This window comes from Choloepus didactylus, chromosome 8 (assembly GCF_015220235.1).
Source record: "Choloepus didactylus isolate mChoDid1 chromosome 8, mChoDid1.pri, whole genome shotgun sequence".
Lineage (NCBI taxonomy): Eukaryota > Metazoa > Chordata > Mammalia > Pilosa > Megalonychidae > Choloepus > Choloepus didactylus.
Window position 1 is genome coordinate 16945129 of NC_051314.1, and position 6018 is coordinate 16951146.

Here is a 6018-nt window from a genome sequence, read left to right on the forward strand (position 1 = left end):
GAACTTAGCATATTATTTTCTCAAAAGGCCAGTAGTAAATACTTTAGGCTTCCTGGGCCAAGAGGCAAAATCAGTAAATATGTGGGTACTTACAGAACCATTTAAAATGTAACCACTTAGAAATGTCAAACAATTCTTAGCTCATGGGTCATAAAAAAGAAGACACACACAAAAAATAATGGCTGGATGAATTTTTATTTGGCCCAAGACTGTAATTTGTTGACCCCTATTCTAGACCTCTTATGCTGGATGTGCAAATGAGAGGGTCAAAAAGCAGCTCTATGACTTTGGTCTCTCATCCACTGGAAGATACAAAAAATTAAAGTTATAGAGGCTGAGAAGCTGAAGGTCACAGATTTTCTTTAGAGCTGTTGGAGTGCCATGAGCCTCAATCCCAGAGGGAAATTGTTGGCCGTGTTTCAGTTATCTATCATTGTAGGAAAAACCACCCCAAACTTAATCTTCAACAATATATTATTTTTTTAAGATTCTTTGGGTTGCCTGGGCTTAGCTGGGCAGTTCTGCTCTACACGGTGTTATCTGCGGTTATGTGGCTCCATTCAGCTTGGATTTTGGCTACAACTGGGAGCCAAGTTGGCTTCACTCCAAAGTCGGGCACATCTGTTGGGGTAGGCTGGAATGACTGGAGGATGGCTGGGTCCCTCTATCCCCATGTAGTCAAACACAAGCTGCTATAGATGGTGGCTGGGTCCTAAAAAAGCAAAGATAGAACCTGCAAGGCATCTTGAGGCCTAGGCTCTGAAATTCACACAATGTAACTTCTGCCCATTCTGTTGGTCAAAGAAAGTCACAAGATCATCCCAGAGTCAAGGGGGTAGAGAAATAGATTTCACTTCTTGATGGGAGGTGTGGCATGCATATATGAGGGGGATTGTTGGTAGACATCTTTGGAGATAAACCACAATAGTCTTCCCAGAGAAGTTTACAATTCTACCACGGGCAAAATATGGCCATTCCATTGCAATCACTAAAAGTATCATCCAATTATAGTATCCACTCAAAATCCAGCATCTCAGAATCTACATCAGCCCCAGATGCAGATGAGGCTCCTCAGAATTAAAAAGATCATTTATTTGTCCCCCACCCCACCCCCAACACACAAACCCAACATACAATGGTGAGAGGGAGACAAGATAATGACAATGAACACTTCCATACAAAAAAAAAAGAGAAAAAAGAAGGCTACTAACAGTCACTGTTCCATAGCAATTTGGCATCCAGCTGGGCACATGTTGCCAGTAGATTTTCAAACCCCACTTCTGGTACCAATTTCTGTATCAGTTGACTAATTAACAAACTTTAGTCCAAAATTTAGTGTCTTAAAAAAACAACAACCATTTATTTGCTCACAATTTTGCAACTTAGACAAGGCTTCGGGAACGGCTTGTCTCTGCTCTATATGGTGTCAGTTAAGTTGGTTCAGCTGGAGCTGGAGGATCCAAGATGGCTTCTGTAACATGATTGGCACCACAAGAGAATTACTGGATGGCTAGGGCTGTTAGCGGCTTCTCTCTCACCTATGTTGTCTCTCATCCTCCAGGGCCTCTCTCTCCAGCAAGTAGTCAGACTTCTTTACATGATGCCTGGCTTTCTGCTGCATTGTGTTGTTAAAGCAAGTCACAGAACCAGCCCAGATTCAAGGAGAGGGGGAAATAGACTCCACCTCTAGATGAGAAAAGCTTCAAAGAATTTGTGGCCATCATTAATCCACCATAGTCTACCCTTTTGAACACAAATATTTACATTCCTCCCTGAAAGATACACTCACCCTCTCCCCAAGCCGTTATAGAATCAGGCCTGAATTCCAGGCTCTCATCATCTAAATCAGGTCCACACACAGTGAGGCTTCTCAGATACAACTATTTGGGGACAGTTTCCTCTTGATTCACAGACTTATGAACTAAAAAGACAAGTTTTCTCTACCTACCTGTGCTGGTTTGAATGTATTATGTCCCCCAGAAAAAGCCATATTCTTTGATGCAGTCTTGTGGGGCAGACATTTTGGTGCTGATTAGATTTGCATGGAAATGCTCCCCACCCAACTGTAGGTGATATCTCTATTGGGATATTTCCATGGAGGCATGGCCCCACCCATTCAGGGTGGGCCTTGATCAGTGGAGCCATATAAATGAGCTGACGGGCAGAGGGAACTCAGTGCAGCTGTGAGTGCCATTTTGAGGAGGAGCTACAGCCAAGAGGGACACTTTGAAGAAAGCACAGGAGCAGCAGATGAGAGACAGTTTGAAGATGGCCGTTGAAAGCAGACTCTTGCTCTGGAGAAGCTGAGAGAGGACAAATACCCCAAGTGCAACTAAGAGTGACATTTTTGAGGAACTGCAGCCTAGAGAGGAACGTCCTAGGAGAAAGCCATTTTGAAACCAGAACTTTGGAGCAGACGCCAGCCACGTGCCTTCCCAGCTAACAGAGGTTTTCCAGACACCATTGGCCATCCTCCAGTGAAGGTACCCAATTGCTGATGTGTTACCTTGGACACTTTATGGCCTTAAGACTGTAACTGTGTAACCAAATAAACCCCCTTTTATAAAAGCCAATCCGTCTCTGGTGTTTTGCATTCCGGCAGCATTAGCAAACCAGAACACTACCCACCCCACCCCACCCTCACACACACACTTACATACAATGCTGATACAGGCATAAGACAACCACAATGAATACTCCCAGTCAAAAAAGGGTCAAAGGGAAAAACATATAAGCAGTCTTGGTACTTGGCAAAAGCCAAAATCCAGCTACTCTAGGGGCAGGAAATGCTTCTTCACTGGGTGTAATCCCCTAATCCATTGTTCCCAGTGGCTCTTGGCTCAGCCTTTCAGGCTCTTGGTTCTACCCTTTGAGACATTTTTTCTTTTCTGTAAGATACGGCCCAGATTTGCAGTCTGAAAGTTGGGAGCCCAAAGATCTCTTTTCAGTTTGAACTGTCTCTGTTCCTTTGAGTCCAGGCTGATAGTCCTTTCACCAATCACTTATCTTAAATACTTTGTAGGTTTTCCATGAATCTTATTGGGATTTACTCTGCTGCAAAGGACACATCCCTAATTCTTTCCAAGACTATCTTCTATTTTAAGCATGGCAAGCTGTGTGGGAAAACTTTCTTAAGATATTTAAAACTCTTTTGTCTGGCTGAGAGGGTCTGCAATGTTAAATCTTTCAGAGGTCTTTAGAAAGGTCTTACTACCTTGATTTGGTAGTAAGTAAGTAAAACCATATTTTACTGGCATTCACTCTCCTGGGTTTTATCTTTGTCCTGAGACTAATTCTTATCTTGAGAATTTTTTGCTGGCTGGTAAGACTATTCTGGGCCCCCTATTTCCTTAAAATTCTGCTTGAAAATTGAACAGTTTCTTCTTCAGTGTATTGTTCTCTGAAAATACCTTATTACACCATCACTAAAAGAAGCCAATTTACACTTTAAACATTCTGCAGAAAATCTCTTTAGAGGAGCACAAGGCCATTAGGTACATTTTATGTCATCTGCATTATTGTAGGTACAGAACTGTCAAAAGTTCTGCCACTACATAAATGAGTCACCCTTTCTAGGGTCACCAATAACAAGTTTCTCACAGCACTTACAGCCTTAAACAAGCTTCTCACCTCCTATATGGTTAATCTTATTTGTCAGCTTGGCTAGGCTGTAATGCCCTGTTATTTAATCAAACACCAACCTAGGTGTTGTTTGTTGTAAGGGTATTTTGCAGATGTGGTTAGCATCTACCATTGGGTGACTTTATGTAAAGGAGTTTACCCTCAATAACGTGAGTGGGCATCATCCAATCAATTAAAGGTCTTAAGAGCAAAAACTGAGGTTTCCTGGAGAAGACTACAACATGAAATCCTGCTTGAGTCACCAGCCTGCAGGCCTGCCCTACAGATTTCAAACTTTCCAGCTCCCACAATCATGTGAGCCAATTCCTTAAAATAAACCTCTTTTTATATATAATCCCATTGGTTCTGTTTCTCTGGAGGGTGCTACCACCAAGTCTCGAAGCCAGTGATTCATCTTTTAGGTTTTATTTCAGCAGCACCCCACTTCTAAGTACCAACTTCTACTCCCGTTTTCTACTGATGTGAAAGAAACAACCCAAAACTTACTGGCTTAAAACAACAATGTATTATGTCTCCGGACCCTTTGGGTCAGCTGGGGTCCTCTGGGCAGCTCTTCTGCTCCTCGTGGTGTCAGCTGGGGCCCTCAAATGGGGCTCACTGGTACTTCTGATCCTTCTGTCCTTCCTGCCACATGGGGGGACTGGGGGGGGGGCATGTAACTTGCTTTGGCCTTGGAAAGGTGAGTGGAAGTAAAGCGTGTCCCTCCTATGAGAAAAAATTTCAAAGCCACGTGGTGTTCTGTGCCTTCTCTTCCCCTGCTGTGCCAACCAAGGGGACCCTGTGTTCCCATCAGTGCAGCCACAGGGTGGTGGAACCTCCTGTACTGTTGGGTTTCTACAAGGAGGTCAGTTCCCCTGGAAGCGGTCTGGACCCTCAACGGACTTCATGTGAGAGTAAAATAAACCTTGGTTTTAATGGGTCCCTGAGACTCAGGGCGGGAGGGGGGTGTTTGTTACTGCACAACAGTTGAGTCAATGCTGACTGATACAGGTGAGCACCTGATGCAAGCTTGGCCAATTGGGCACCATTGTCTGGATCTTTCAAACTGAATTAAGGGAAGTGGAGCAGTCTTCTGCTGGCAATGAAGCCGTCAACCAGAGGCTTGGGGACAATTAAAGACCAGATTCCTCTCTCTGTGGATGAAGCCAACCAGAGAGAATTCAGCCCCTGTGAGGAAAGAAAATGCAATGAGAGACAGAGACGCAGCTTTTGAGGCCCTGGTTACAATCTTCCTTGGGGTCTATCTGAACCCTGCCTTTCACCAGCAGCTACACGGAACAAACACCGATTGAGCACCGTCTACGTAGCCGGTGGTGCTCGAAGTGCTAGAGCTACAACATGAACAAAGTAGTCAGAGAACCTGTCCTCATTGAGGACCTTCTACACTGGGGTGGGCATAGAAAGTAAACAAATAAGCAAGCAAAACATATTGTGAGTTGGGTGGTAATAAGTGCTATGGGGAAAAATAAAACAGGGGAAGGGATAGGAGCAGAAGATACTACTAATCTAGACCAGATGGTAGGAAAGGCCTCTGTGATGGTGACATTTGAGCAGAGACCTAAATAAAACCCAACACTGAGCCATCCAGAAAGAGGAGGGAAGAGCATCCCAAGCAAAAGGAACAGCCAGTGCAAAGGCTGGAAACAAAGGTGGAAACCCGTTTGTTGGGGGGGGAGGGTGCAGAGAATGGGGTGATGGAATGGTGGGGAGGAGACCGGGGTAGGGGGTGACAAGAAGCCAGACCATATAGGGCTTTGTAGGCCACGTAAAAACATTGGCTTTTATTTTAAGAATGATGAGAAGCTACCAAAATATTTTGGGCAAGGAAGTAACAGGACCTGGTTTTAAAAGCTCAGTCTGACGGCCATACAGAAAACGGCTGTAGGGGCTGCAGTTGAAGCAGGGAGAGCAGTTAGGAAATGATTATAGAAATCCAGGGAAGAGATAAGGCTTGTCCGGGTGTTAGTTCTGGAGATGGTGAGAAATTGTCAGATTCCAGGCATATTTTGATGGTAGTTTCCATGGGATCAATATGGAGATTATTTGTGGGTATGAGAGAAAGACAGGAATCAAGTATGATAAGATTTCTGGCCAGAGCTAATTCAGGTATTTGCCGAGTCAGGAGAAACTGTGAAAGGAGGAGGCTTACAGAGAAAACCAGAAACTCAGATTTGGACGGAATGGTTTTAAGAGGCTTAATTTCCCCAGAGGTAATTTTGAGTAGGGAGCTCAAAATACAGGCAAGGAGCTCAGGGAAGAGGTCAAAGATGGCAATTTCCTTTGGGGAACCCCCACCCCATCCCCTGGTAACATCCCCCCACCCCCACCCCACGCTCAGTGCATGCAGCTGGGAGGGGCGGGGACTGAGCCCAAGGT